The sequence below is a fragment of the Chiloscyllium plagiosum genome, chromosome 4 (assembly GCF_004010195.1).
Source record: "Chiloscyllium plagiosum isolate BGI_BamShark_2017 chromosome 4, ASM401019v2, whole genome shotgun sequence".
NCBI classification, from domain to species: Eukaryota; Metazoa; Chordata; class Chondrichthyes; order Orectolobiformes; family Hemiscylliidae; genus Chiloscyllium; species Chiloscyllium plagiosum.
Window position 1 is genome coordinate 134,927,814 of NC_057713.1, and position 15,878 is coordinate 134,943,691.

At 42.1% G+C, this 15,878-nt stretch overlaps 1 protein-coding gene across 2 annotated transcripts in view; it reads right to left on the reverse strand.

The window, feature by feature from the left end:
- LOC122549455 (sodium/potassium-transporting ATPase subunit beta-1-interacting protein 3-like) overlaps positions 1-15,878 on the reverse strand; it is a 475,134-nt gene that overhangs the window by 225,208 nt on the left and 234,048 nt on the right. The gene's annotated exons all lie outside the window — the stretch shown is intronic.

Consider the following 15,878-nt stretch of genomic DNA (forward strand, 5'->3'; position numbering starts at 1 on the left):
CTGCTCTCTTGCCTCCCTTTCTATCCTTCCTGTAGCATTTGTATCCTGGAACATTAAGCTGCCAGTCCTGCCCATCCTTGAGCCATGTTTCTGTAATTGCTACAATATCCCAGTCCCATGTTCCTAACCATGCCCTGAGTTCATCTGCCTTCCCTGTTAGGCCTCTTGCATTGAAATAAATGCAGTTTAATTTATTAATCCTACCTTGTCCCTGCCTGCCCTGACTGTTTGACTTATCTAACTTTATGTTTTTCAAGATGCCCAACATCACTTCCTTCTTAAATCGACATGCTCAGGACTATCAACAGCCTTCCCTCGTCTTTGTCCTCCTCCTTGGTGAATACTGATGTAAAGTGCTGATTAGGGAACCTCACCCACTTCTTCAGATCTGCGCACAAATCCCTCCTTTGTCCTTGAGTAGACTTGCACTTTCCTTAACCAGCCTCCTGCTCCAATTATACATATAAAATGCCTTGAGATTCTCCTTGACCCTTCTTACCAAGGACATTTCATGGTCCCTTTTAGCCCTCTAACTCTTTGCTTACTTTCTTTCCTGCTTCCTTCAGTTTTCTCAAGGGCCTAGTTTGACCTCAATTTCCTAAACTTACATTACACTTCCTTTTTCAGTAAACTTTCAATATCTTCTGTCATCCAGGGTTCCCAATCTTGCCAACCTTATCCTTCATCCTCACAGCTACATATTGGCCCTGGACATTGATCAACTGGCCTTCAAAAGACTCCCACATGTCAGATATGTACTTAACCGCAAATAACTGCCACCAATTCAGCTTCTCCAATTCTTGTCCAATACTGTTGTAATTGGCCTTACCCCCAATTTAGTACTTTCACCTGAGGACCAGCCTATCCTTATCCATAACTATCTTAAAACTTACGGAATTACAATCCCTGTTCTCAAAATGCTCCCATACTGAAACTTTTGATCATCTGGCCAGGCTCATCCCCAAGTAATAGGGTCTGAGATAGCTCCTTTCCTAGTTGAGCCATCTACATATTGTTTCAAGATACCCTCCTGGACGCAGTTATAGCGTCATACAGACCCTTTGGTCCAACGTGTGCATGCCCACCAGGTTTTCCCAAACTAAACCAGCCCCATATGTCTGCGGGGTTTGGCCCATACCCCTCTAAACCTTTCCTGTCCATGTGCCTGTCCAAATGTATTGGAAATGTTGTAACTGTATCTGCTTCTACTACTTCCTCTGGCAGTTCATTCCAGAAATGCCCCACACTATGAAAACGTTACCTTCAGGTCCCTTTTAAATCTTTCGCCTCATCTTAAAAATATACTCTCTAGCTTTTAATTCCCCTATCCTCATGTAAAGGTCTTTGCTATTCATTTCATCTATGCTCCTCGTGATTTTATAAACATCTAACTGGTCACCCCTCAACCTCCTATGCCTTAGGGGAAAAAAAAGTTCCAGTCTGTCCTTGTTCTGACCCATCTAAGCCCCTGACAATAAGCCCCACTAATGGATCCCCAATTAATGTTGGGGAAGCTAAAATTACTCACTACAACATGATTTTTACATCATTCAATGATGTGACTGCATATTTGTTCTTCTGTCTCCCATTGGCTCTTGGAAGGCATACAATATAAACCCCAACATAGTGACTGCACCTTTCTGGCCTCATTGGATGAGCACGCACCCCCCTCCCATGTCACAGCTATGACATCAGTAATGCCCCACCCCTTAGACAGTCCTCTCTTTAGACGTTTCAGGCATGATACTTTGAACAACCAGTCCTGCCCTTCTTTCAATCAAGTTTCTTTCATGGCTACAAGATCATAATTCCATGACGTTATCCAGGCTTCAAACTCATCTGCTTAACCTATTTACTCCTTGTATTAAAATCAGAATCTCAACCCTTCTGCCAATGGGAATGGTTTGTCTGCTCAGGTTGTTATGGACTAGGCCAGACCCCTCAAAACATGTTTAAGCAGGTAGCCCAGACCGTAACTTTGCTATTTGTTTACCTGGGTGTATAGTGGATATTCCTGGTGTAAATTAGCTGGGTCGACTGACACACTTTAAACAAACAAGATTTATTCACAAAGTTACAGAATGAAACAGACCAGAAAACAGAATACCTGGATATAGATTTGCTTGCTGAGCTGGAAGGTTCGTTTTCAGACATTTTATCACCATACTAGGTAATATCTTCAGTGAGCCTCCGAATACCGCATAACTTATCCTATCCAAACCTGACATAATAATGCTGTTCCAAAAACACTTGCAACAATCCCAATACACACATCCCTTCACACAAAAAGTAAAATCAAACAAAGCTTTACAGTACAAGGAGAGAAACAAGTCAGCAGCCTGTTTCACACACAACTGCTGATCTGAACCAAAAAAGCTGCCAGGACTCGCCACTCCTCTTTCATGACAAAAATTATTTTTAAAACATGAGAGCCTTTGGCCTGAGTTATCATCTGTTTCGGGGTAGACAAAAAGGGCCCCAATAAACCAATAATCTCTGCACCAAATCAGCCATTTTGGAGCCTGGGCTGCTTTATGAGCCCTCGGGGAAAAAAGAATCAAGGACGCACCAACTTTGAGAAAAGGACCAGCTTTGTGACCAGGTCCATCATGATTTAGAGTTCTGCTAATCAAAGCTCTCAACCTTCTCTTTTTCAAAGAGAATAGCATCAACTTGTCAAATCTATCCACATAACTGAAGGCTGTCTTCACAGTAACCATTCTCAAATTTTCAGCATTGCCTCTAACATCTTCACATTCTTCCTTAAACATGGTGCATGCCACTGAACAAAATACACAAGCTGAGGTTCAATTAACAAAGTTCACTTTTCCTCTGTTTGTAATATAATGACAATATGGATTACAATAGCAGGTTCCCAAAACCTTTTAAGTGACTTTCTCAATTAATCCTACCAACTTCAATGATTTGTGCCATGGTCTCTGTTCCTGAACCTCCTCTAGAATTGCACAATTTATTGTATGTTGCCTCTCCTCGTTCTTCCTCCCAAAATACACACTTCTTGACATTACATTAAACTCTTAATTCCAGATTTTTATTAAACTCAAATTCCACCAGCTACCATGGCAGGATTCAAACCCATGTCCTCAGAATATCATACTTACCAATTTCATCTCTGGTCTCGAGGTCAATCATTATCGTCCTCAAATGTCATAATGTTTCCTAGTTTCGCGCCATCTTCAAATTTTTAAATTGTCCCTTTTACTCAAATTTAGGCCATTAATAAAAAATTCAAGAAAAGCAATAGATCTAGTGCCATTTCCTACAGATCTCTGTACACTTTCCTCCCATCCAAAATAACCAACTCCATATCTATATTGCAACCATTTCTTTTACTCAACATTCCTCAAAAGCCTACATGTCACTTTTGTCAAAAGTTGTTTGGAAGTCCATGTACACCATATCATCTTCATCAACACTTCCTATTACCTCTTCAAAAACTCAAACTTAGGTTGTGCACAATTTGACCTCAATAAATCTGGTTCCTTAATGAATAATCCAATGGTCAGACACATACACCAGATTAACATAAGTGAAACAAAAACACAATTTTAAAATTTCATATTTGAAAACAGAAGTTCTTCCGTTCCAGCGAAAGCTCTCATTGGTAATTATGAAAGGAGTACTGTTAAAAACCTAGATACATCTCATTCACTGTTTAACATTTTCAAGATTTTATATTCTTCCTCGGAATAGCCATCTGTATGCAAAAATCAACAAATTCTGATCATGCTCCATAGAGATATTTAATAGATATTTTACAGATCTCATCCAAGAACTTAAATAGAAGACAAAACCGTTCATCACAATCCAACTGAAGAACATCCAACTCACAGAGTAGTTTTGGTTTTGGAAGCAACAACACTAACATTATTATGTCATTGCTCTTTGTTAGGCTCTGTCATGTGTTCACATATCCAATGCATTTGGCACTGGCCAGGGGAGGTGACAGACTCGTGACATTATTGCTGGACTATTCATCCAGAGACCCAGGGAATGTTCTGGGGACATGGGTTTGAATCCTGCCATGGTAGCTGGTGGAATTTGAGTTGAATAAAAATCTGGAATTAAGAGTTTAATGATGACCGTGAATCAAGTAAAAGCCCATCTGCTTCATTAATGCCCCTTAGGGAAGGCCTGGTCTGGCCTACATGTGACTCCAGATCCACAGCAATGTGGTTGATTGTTAACTGCCCCCTGGGCAATTAGGGATGGGCAATAAATGCTGGCCTAGCCAACACTGCCCTCATCCCATAAATGAATTAAACAGCAAACATGATTTAAATAGTGAGAACCTCAACTGATAATCATGCATGAACAATTTATACTTGCTATTTCCCATTTCCATAATGGTTACTAAAATTGTAGCTAATTTGTTTGATTATTTTTGTTGAGTTTCCAAAATCCAACATAAGACAAAAATTCTCTGCAGCCATGTTCTATTCCAGAAGGTGAGCATATGTAGGATAGAAATAGGGACAATTTGTACAAACTTTTATATTTAATTAAAAATATGCACCTCCAAACCCAATCGTCAGAGTTAGAGTTTGTTCTGACTTAGAGAAGCAGAAAATGATTCCTCAGGTAAGGCCTATCCATCATTAACATAGAAAAATAATTAATAAATCCATTCGTTTTTCCCAATCTGAACTTGACACCCAGGGTCTCCAGAATATTGACCATACGCCTGCCTCCCTATCCTCCCCCCAATCCCTCTCCACAGTGCTATATTTCTTTGTCCCACTGCCCTCATTAGTCCCAGTGTGGGAGCACCTACTTCCTCATAGCACTGTTGTCATGGTGACAAGAGCTGGTGCCCAATATCCAGGATTGGTCAGAATTTTTTTTTTGTGCACTTGGGAGGTGGGGGGTGTGAAGGGGAGTAGAAAAAAATGTGTGCTCCTGAACGTAACCCTGCTGTAAGGTGACGAAAGGTCATTGACTGAAATGGGAGGCTGGATATTGCTGGGATCAGGATCAGCTGATTACAAGAGCAACACCATCATGCAGGTTTCCAGGCTGCATCCCAGTTGCAGGCCATTTCCCTGTTACAGAATAGGAATGTGCTAGGGCTATTCTCCTGCGTGTATGCAGTAGCTGAGTTAATCAATCAATGGGTTACTTAGGAACACAGGAACAGCAGGAGGTGATTCAGCCCTTTGAATCTGCTCTGTTATTCATAAGATCATGGCTGATCTGTGGCCTAGCTCCATAAGCCTGCCTTGGGCCCATAATCCCTTCATAACTTTGCTTAATAAAAAATTGTCTATCTTAGATTTAAATTTAACAATTCAATTAGAATTGACTGCCAAGTGAGTTCCAATCCTCCAATACTCTCTGTGTATAGAAGTGCTTTCTAGCATCTCTCCTGAACGGTGTGGCCCTAATTCACAGACTATGCCTTTGGATCTAGAATCTTAAACCAGTGGAAATAGTTTATCTTTATCTACCCTGTCTTTCCCTGTTAATATCCTGAAGCCCTGGATTGGATCACCCCTTAACCTTCGAAATTCAAGAGAAACTAGGCTAATGTCTCCTCATATCCTAACCCCTAAAGTCCAGGGATCACGGAACCATCATCATCCAAGAATTAATGTCCTTGGAGGAGTTTTTGCTACTGTTGTTGGGGAGGTTTTAAATTAATGTATCAGGGGGCTGGGAACCAGAGGAGAAGACAAGTAGACAACGAGGTGGCAACTGGAGACTGTAAGAATCATAAAGTTAGCATTAATAAAAGGAAGAGTAGGCAGAGAGCAGATGAAGGCGAAAGAACCGATGGCCTGAAGTGCATATACTTTAATACAAGGAGTATAGTGTGTAAGGCAGATGAATTTAGGGCTTGGATTGGTGCTTGGAAGTATGTCGTTATTGCAATCACTGAGACTTGGTTGAAGGAAGGGCATGATTGGCAACTAAATGTTCCAGGATATAGATGCTTCAGACAGGACAGGGAGGGTAGTAAAAGGGGGGGAGGAGTTGCATTGCTGGTCAGGGATGATATTATGGCTGTGCTAAAGGAGCACACTATGGAGGGCTTGAGTAGTGAAACATTATGGGTGGAGCTGAGAAATAAGAAGGGTGCAGTTACACTGTTGAGGCTGTATTACAGACCTCCCAACAGTGAGCGTGAGGTAGAAGAACAAATAGGTAAACAGATTATGGAAAGATGTAGAGGCAACAGAGTGTTCATGATGGAAGATTTTAATTTTCCCAACATTGACTGGGATACACTGAGTGTCAGAGGTCTAGATGGGGTTGAATTTGTAAGAAGCGTCCTGGAGAGTTTTCTAGAGTAGTATGTCAATAGTACGATAAGGGAAGGGGCCATATTGGACCTGGGACTGGGGAATGAGCCAGGCCAGGTGGTAGAGGTTGCGGTGGGGGATTTCTTTGGGAATAGTGACCACAATTCAGTAAGTTTTAGAATATTTGTAGACAAAGAACCTGGTGTTGGGGAATGAGCCAGGCCAGGTGGTAGAAGTTGTGGTGGGAGATTTCTTTGGGAATAGTGACCACAATTCGGTAAGTTTTAGAATACTCTTAGACAAAGATGAGTGGTCCTAAGGGAAGAATATTAAACGGGGCCAAGGCCAATTATATCAAAATTAGGCAGGAGCTGGGAAATGTGGGCTGGGGGCAGCTATTTGAAGGAAAGTCCATATTTGAGATGTGGGAGGCTTTTAAAGATAGGTTAGAGATAGTGCAGGATAGGCATGTCCCGTTGAAGGCAAAGGATAGGAAGGGCAAGATTCGTGAACCATGGATGACAGGAGAAATCATACGACTGGCCAAGAGGAAAAGGGAAGCGTACATAAGGTCCAGGCAGCTAAGAACAGAACGGGTCCTGGAGGAATAACGGGAGAGTAGGACCAGTCTTTAACGAGTAATCAAGCGGGCTAAAAGGGGTCATGAAATAGCTTTAGCTAGCAGAATTAAGGAGAATCCCAAAGTCTTTTATTCTTTTGTAAGAAGCAAGCGGGTAACTAGAGAAAGGATTGGTCCACTAAAGGATAATGAAGGAAGGCTGTGTGTCGAACCTGAGAAAATGGGTGAGATTCTGAATGATTACTTTGCATCAGTGTTCACTGAGGAGAAAGTGAGGTCTGCAGATGGTGGAGATGAGAGCCGAAAATGTGTTGCTGGAAAAGCGCAGCAGGTCAGGCAGCATCCAGAGAACAGGAGAATCGACGTTTCAGGCATAAGCCCTTCCTGAAGAAGGGCTTATGCCCGAAACATCGATTCTCCTGTTCCCTGGATGCTGCCTGACCTGCTGCGCTTTTCCAGTAACACCTTTTCGGCTCAGTGTTCACTGAGGAGAGGGACATGACGACGACATTTGAGATAGAAATTTGATTAGTCTGGATCATGTTGACATAAGTAGGAACTTGTGTTGGGTAGGCTAGAGGTTATTAAGGTGGACAAAACCCCAGGACCGGATGGGATCTATCCCAGGTTGCTGAGGGAGGTGAGAGAGGAAATAGCTGCGGCCTTCTCATATATCTTTGTAGCAACCTTAAACACAGGTGAGGTGTCAAAGATCTGGAGGGTTGCTCATGTTGTCCCCCTGTACAAGAAGGGCAGTAGGGATATTCCGGGTAACTACAGTCTAATAAGTCTGACGTCAGTGATGGGAAAGTTGCTGGAGAAGGTACTGAGGGATAAATCTCTTTATATTTGGAAATGAATGGGCTTATCAGTGATAGACCACATGGTTTTGTGCGGGGGAGATCGTGCCTTACCAACTTAGTAGAGTTCTTTGTGGAAGTGACCAAGTTGATAGATGAAGGAAGCGCTGTCAATGTCATATACATGGACTTTAGTAAGGTGTTTGATAAGGTTCCCCATGGTAGACTAATGGAGAAAGTGAAGTCACATGGTGTGCAGGGTGTTCTAGCTAGGTGGATAAAAAACTGGTTGAGCAGCAAGAGACAGAGAGTAGTAGTTGAAGGGAGTTTCTTGAAATGGAGAAAGGTGACCAGTGGTGTTCCACAGGGGTCAGTATTGGGGCTACTGTTGTTTGTAATATACATAAATGATCTGGAAGATGGCCCTGTTGGTATGATCAGCAAGTTTGCAGATGACACGAAGATTGGTGGAGTAGCAGAAAGCATAAGGGACTGTCAGAAGGTGGATAGAGTGGTCAAGAAGGCATATAGTATGCTTGCCTTCATTGGATGGGGTGTTGAGTATAAATGCTGGGAGGTCATGTTAAAATTGTACAAGACATTGGTTCGGCTGCATTTAGAATACTGTGTACAGTTCTGGTCGCCACATTACCAAAAGGATGTGGATGCTTTGGAGAGGGTGCAGAGAAGGTTTACGAGGATGTTGCCTGGTATGGAAGGTGCTAGCTATGAAGAGAGGTTGAGTAGGTCAGGTTTGTTTTCATTAGGAAAAAGGAGATTGAGGGGGGACCTGATTGAGGTCTACAAAATTACGAAGTGTATAGACAGGGTGGATAGAGACAAGCTTTTTCCCAGGGAGAAGGATTCAATAACGAGAGGTCACACTTTCAAGTTGAGAGGTGAAACGTTTAAGGGGGATATATGTGGCAAATACTTTACACAGAGGGTGGTAGGTGCCTGTAACGCGTTGCCAGCAGAGGTAGTAGAGGCAGGCACGGTAGATTCATTTAAGATGCGTCTGGACAGATTCATGAGTAGGTGGGGAGCAGAGGGATACAGATGCTTAGGAATTGGGCAGCAGGTTTAGACAATACATTTGGTTCGGCTCAGGCTTGGAGGGCTGAAGGGCCTGTTCCTGGGCTGTAAATTTTCTTTGATCTTTGTTATTTTTCTTTATCATCCTTGTAAATCTGCATTGAACTCCCTCCAGGCTCAACCCATCCTTCCTAAGGTGTGGTGCCCAGATCTGTTTTCAGTACTCTGAGTGGGGTCACTGATATGAGGGACCTTATTGTTTGTGAGGACAGTGTGAAACAGGCTGATATGCGTGGAACAGGTTGATATTAAGAAGGAGGATGTGCTGGATTGTTTGAACAACGTGAGGATCGATAAGTCCCCTGGGCCAGAAGAGGCATACACTATATTACTACAGGAAACGTGGGAAGAGATTTCTGCGCCTTTGGCAATGATCTTTGTGTCCTCACTGTCCACTGGAGTAGTGCCAGATGATTGGAAGGTGGCAAATATTATTCCCTTGTTCAAGAAAGGGATTGGGATAATCCTGGGAATTACAGACCAGTCAGTGTTACGTCGGTAGTTGGCAAATTATTGGAAAGGATTCTGAGAGACAAGATTTATGATTATTTGGAAAACCATAGTTTGATTAGAGATAGTCAGCATGGCTTTGTGAGGGGCAGGTCATGCCTCACAAACCTTATTGAATTCTTTGAGGATGTGACAAAACACATTGAAGGTAGAGTAGTGTATGTGGTATAAATGGATTTTAGCAAGGCATTTGATAAGGTTCCTTATAGTAGGCTCATTCAGAAAGTTAAGATGTATGGGATACAGGGAGATTTGGCTGTCTGGATACAGAATTGGCTGGCCCATAGAAGACAGAGGTTAGAGGAAAGTATTCAGCCTGGAGCTCGATAACCAGTGATGTTCCGCAACAATCTGTTCTGGAACCTCTGCTCTTTGTGAGTTTTCTAAATAGCTTGGGTGAGAAAGTGGAAGGATAGGTTAGTACGTTTGCCGATGACATGAAGTTGTTGGAGTTGTTGATAATGTGGAGGGCTGTTGTAGGTTGCTGCGGGACATTGACAGGATGTAGAACTGGGCTGATAAATGGCAGATGGAGTTCAACCTGGAAAAGTGTGAAGTGATTCAGTTTGGAAGGTCGAATTTGAATGCAGATTACAGGGTTAAAGGTCGGATTTTTGGCGGTGTGAAGAAACAGAGGGATCTTGGGATCCATGTCCCTCAAAGTTGCCACTCAAATTGATAAAGCTGTTAATAAGGTGTATGGTGTGTTGGCTTTCATTAACAGAGGGTTTGAGTTTAAGAGCTGCAAAGTTATACTGCAGCTCTATAAAGCTCTGGTTAGACCACACTTGGAACATTGTGTTCTGTTCTGGTTGCCTCATTACAGGAAGGATGTGGAAGCTTTAGAGAGAGTGCAGAGGAGATTTACCAGGATGCTGCCTGGACTGTAGGGCATGTCTTATGAGGAAAGGTTGAAGGAGCTACAGCTTTTCTCATTGGAGTGAAGAAGGGTAAGAGGTGACTTAATAGAAGTGTATAAGATGATGAGATGATTTGGAGGAGCCGCTGTTGGACTTGGGTGGACAAAGTTAAAAGTCACACACCAGGTTATAGTCCAACAGGTTCATTTGAGATTACAAGCTTTTGGAGCATTATCCTTTCATCACCTGACAGCACTCTGAAAGCTTCTGATTTCAAATAAACCTGTTGGACTATAACTTGGTGTTGTGTGATTTTTACTTTAAAGGTGATGAGAGGAATAGATAGCGTGGATAGCCAGAGATATTTCCCCAGGGCAGAAATGGCTATCACGAGGAGCATACTTTTAAGGTGATTAAAGAAAGGTTTAGGAGAGATGTCAGAGGCAGGTTCTTTACACAAAGTGATGGGTGCTGGAATGCACTGCCAGCAGTGGTAATAGAGTCAGAGACATTAGGGACATTTAAGTGACTCTTGGATAGGCACATGGAAGATAGTACAATGAAGGGTATGTAGGTTAGTCAGATCTTAAAGTAGGATAAAAGGTCAACACATCATCAAGGGCCAAATGGCCTGTACTGTGCTATACCGTTCTATGTTTGATGTTCTAACTGGGGTTTTGTATAACTGCAGCATAATGTCTGCATCCTTATTTTCTCGCCCTTTTTATATGAAGGCCAGCATTCCATTCACCTTCTGACTACTTTCTGCACCTGCTTTTAATACTTTAACGAGCAATGCACCTGAATCCTCAAATCTCATTGGACATTCACTGCATTTAACTGTGTGCCTTCTGAAAAATATCCTCATCTATCCTATTTTGGTTTGAAATGGATGACCTCACACTTCCTTCTATTAAAATCCATCTGCCCCAGCTTTGCCCATTTACCTAGTCTGTCAACATCCTGTTATAAATTTATGCTGTTGTCAACACCGTCGATGATGATGCTCCATTCTGTGTATTCACCGAAGACAAAACGAAGGAGGAGGGAGGGGCCTGTCCATGCAGCTTGGTCTCCAAAGAAAAACCCAGGGCTTTAATGCTCCAGACAGGCCCAGAATTCCTCACTGCTTCTTTCAGTGCAGCGGTAGCCACAGGATATGCTACATAGGGCCCAACCAGAGTTTCCATAATGGCTGCAATGTAATTTTTATTTGAAATTCTAAGAACTTGGATAAAATCAGAAATCACACATCACCAGGTTATAGTCCAACAGGTTTATTTGAAATCAAAAGCTTTTGGAGTGCTGTCTGGTGACAAAGGTGCAGCGCTCCAAAAGCTTGTAATCTCATCTAAACCTGTTGGACTATAACCTGGTGACATGTGACTTCTGACTTTGTCCACCCGAGTCCAACACTGGCACTTTCATGTCATGGCTACCTAAGAACTTGGAGAGAGGCCACCTCTGTCTGAAAGTGCCCTCACCTTCACATATTTAACAGGGTTTTAAACCCACCATCCTAAATTGGGTAGTGAATCCACCATGTGGTTATCAAAAAAATGTGATCTATCAAGCTAGATGTATCTTACTTACATAGTGGTAACATCAGCTGGAATCAAATACAAGTTGATGTGTTACTGACCAGTTTAATGTGAGTGAAGTTGCAAGACAAGGATACAGACAAGGAAGTTAGCATATTCAAACTCAATCAAGCTAAAATCATCATATTGCCTCAACAACTTAAGCCATTAGCTTTGGCTGAATTTGTAGATACATTGATATCTATAATAGAAGATTTCAGTTCTGACAAAAGGTTACTGGACTCAGAACATTAACTCTGTTTTCTCTCGACTGATGCCATTGTGTTTCTCCAGCACTTTCTGAATTTGTTTCAGGTTTCCAGCACCTGCAGTTTTTTGTGTTTTATCTAAAATAAAAAGGTTCAATTTAATGAAGGCCCAGTTCTGCCCCAAGGCTTTGACATAAGAATCTAGGTGAACACTCTGATGCACTGGCAAAGGGGTGCTGTACTGTAGGTGGTGTTAATTTTAACCCAAAGCCCAAATTGCTCAGCCAGGTGGATGGTAAAGATCCCATGCCACTAATTCAAAGAGCAGCAGGTGAGTTATCCCAGGCCAATGTATATCAGTCAAAGGACACAGAAAAAACAGATTATCTGGTCATTTTTACATTGTTGTTATGGCAATTTATTATACATAAATCACTAACTACTTTTCCTACATTACAAAGCTGCCTGCAGCCTACTTTGAGATGTTTAGCAGTGTTTAAATAAACTATGGTAATTTTCCTTTTCATTTTGTTTTCATTCAAGGCTGTACAATAATTCATCTGTAATTAATTTCATAGAGAAAGCTATTTCCTGTCACCATATGAAAAAGGACCTTTCAGCATCAGTGTAATGCTGGTCTTTTATTAGGAGATAGCTGATGTACTGGTCTGCTGTTAGTTTAAAACTGACCCACTGTCTTGGTTTAGTTAGAAGTAGCCTTCCAAACTTCTTCATCGACTATACGATTCACTGCCAGCTTTACAAGGATAATGGGCATAGGTTCTCACAATATTCCTCACTGATCAGCCTCAATCCAGAATAAGTTTTCCCCCTAATTAGCCTGTTCTGGGATGTTATTACGTACTGGGGGTGGGTCTTGAACTAGGGTCACCTGGCTGAGAGGTAGGGACACTACCATTGCACCACAAGAGTTTCCCAATACTGCACAGCCTTAATGCTTCTTTTATGTTTCCCTGATGAGAAAAGAACGTGATGCTCAATAGTCTGAAAGCAAGTTAAAACAGCCCAGTTAAAAACATTCAAGCATCTGAAATCCCTTAATGAAATGTGGTGTTGATAACTGTGGTTCAGAAGTGACTCAGAGCAGCTCCACATAAGAAAGGTTTTTCTACACCACATGGTCAATAAGGGATTACAGTCAATGATAGGCGAGAATCCATTGAGTGAGGCAAAGACTGATTGAGTATATATGCAATAATAAAAACAGAATTGCTGGAGAAACACAGCAGGTCTGGTAGCATCTTCAGTGATTTCAAGTAACCTTGTTGAACTATAATCTGGTGTCATGTGACTTCCGACTTTATTATAAAGGATGTAATAGCAGAACATTTAAAAATGCATAGTATAATCAAACAGTGAGCAGGGCTTCATGAAATTGAAATCATGCCTGACAAATTAATGAGAGTTCTCTGATTTGGTAAACAGGATATTTGAAGAGACACAGTGGATGTATCCTTGTGAACTTTCAAAAGGCGTTTGAAAAGGTACCACACGTCAGGCTATTTTAATGAGGTAGGAGCCCATCGCGTTAGCATGAACAGAGGATTGACTAACTAGCGTTAGCATGAACAGAGGATTGACTAACTAGTAGATGACAGAGTTGGGATAAGTGGGGCATTTTCAGGATGACAGTGTGTAACCAGTGAAGTGACACAAGAGAGTGCTGAGACTGAATTATTTGCCACATGGGATGATTTGGATGACTTTAATCTTAACTATTATTTTATTTCTTTATTTTTCCACTTATTCCATGAAGGTATTTAACCTTTTAAAAAATTGTTTCTTTTACTACTTTGTATCTAAATTTTTGTACCTAGGTACATTTGTACCTGAGCTGGCAGCATTTGTGGTAATATTATACACTTTCCATTGTACTTCTGTACTTGAGTACATGTGACACTGAAATTAAATCTGAATCTAACAACAAGTTTGTTGATGGCTAAAAAAATTGGCGAGAAGGCAAGTGGTGAGGATGACACAAAGAGTCTAGAGAGGATTACAGACAGGCTAGGTTGGTGGGCAAAATCTTGGCAGATAGAATGTAATGTGGGAAAATGTGAAGTTATGCACTTTGGCAGAAGAGATATTTTCTTCTGAGCAGAGGTTGGATAGGTTGGGCCTGTACTCACTGGAGATCAGAGGAATAAGAGGAGTCCTCATTGAAAATACCAGATTCTTGTGGGAATTGACAGGGGAGATGTGGAGAAATTGATTCCTCTCGTGGAAGAGACTAGGACCAGAGGACAGCATCTCAGGGCAAGGGGTCGTGCAGATAGGACAGAGATGAGGGTGAATTTCCTCTCTCAGAGAGGAGTGAACATGTGGAATTCTTTACCACAGAGGGCTGTCGAGGATGGGTCATCAAGTATATTCAAGGCTGAGATAGACAGATTTTTTTAGCCAGTAAGGGAATCAAGGATTATGAGGAAAAGGCTGGAACGTGCAGGTGAAGATTGCCAGATCAGCCATGATCTCGCTGAATGACAGAGTAGACTTGATGAGATAAATGAGCTACTCTGCTCCAGTGTCATATGGTCTCAAGAAATGAGTTAATAGGGGAGTGAAGCACTCTAACCATGACTTATATATACTGTGCTTTACAACTTGGGCCAATAGCTAAGCCTTCTGTTGGTTCCAGAATAAAAAAGAATTGCATTAAACAATTTCATTTGACTTTTATCTTCATTAACCAGTCACTGGCAATTCATGGCACAACAGCACATATTTTCTTGCATATCCTGATTTGAATTGTAATTGTCAATAGTGGGGCATTTCATTGTGTTGGCACAGAAACCCACTTACCATGTCATTGGAGGGCTATGGTTCATATCTGCAACTCCTCAGATTACTGATTGCAGTAGGGCAGCGCAGAGACAGATACAGACCGTCTGCTTCACATCGAAGGCAAAAGAAAATCCACTGAGTGACCATGGACAAATCCCACACCAAAATGTCAAGCTTCCTGAAGAAGGGCTTATGCCCGAAACGTCGATTCTCCTGTTCCCTGGATGCTGCCTGACCTGCTGTGCTTTTCCAGCAACACATTTTCAGCTATTTGCTGAGATAGGCCTGATAGGCCTGGCTGTACTGTGTATGCTGGGTCTCAGGTTGTGAGGTACTCAGGCTGGGGGAGATTGCTCACCCCGTCGGTAAGGAAATCAGCTGGAAGTTGACCTGATCCTTGCTGGAGAAACTCAGCAGGTCTGTCAGCATCTGTGGAGAGAAGAGTTAACATTTCAGGTCCAGTGACCCTTCATCAGAAATGAATTTCTGACCCGTTCCAAAAGGGGTCACTGGATTCAAAACATTTATTCTGTTTTCTCTCTCCACAGATGCTGCCAGACCTGCTGAGTTTCTCCAGCAATTTCTGACTTTGTTTCAGATTTCCAGCATCCACAGTTCTTTGATTTTTCTGATCTTTGCAGGCCTTTTCTACGGTGAGATTTTTTGTCCCTGACTCTGGGGAAAGCCCAGTCCTTGGGAGCTCCCAACAATTTTGGTACCTTTTGTACCTAAGATGGTGCCATAAGCAGCTACTTTGTAAACCTTTCACTGCACTCATGAAAGTACATGTGATAACAAACCTAATGTTAATTCTAGTCCCCTGAGTAATGAAGAACCTATCTCTCTCAAATGCACTCAACAGTGTGGCCTCCATAGCCTATAGGCACATGGGTGGGGGAGTTGGATGAGGGAACTGGTGGAGGTTTGGTGCTGGGCTCTACAGTCAGGTAGCAAGTTCCTTCTTGCCTTTTTTCATGTAGGTCTTCAAAAGTGGCCTACTCCCTTCCACCCTACCAGCCGTGCCCAGGTAAGATAGTGTGGACAGCATCATATTCAGGCTAAGAATATTCCTGCTAACAAGCGTAACTGCCCTTAGTTATTTAAGTTAATATGAGAGCAGAAAATGTGTTGCTGGAAAAGCGCAGCAGGTCAGGCAGCATCCAGGGAACAGGAGAA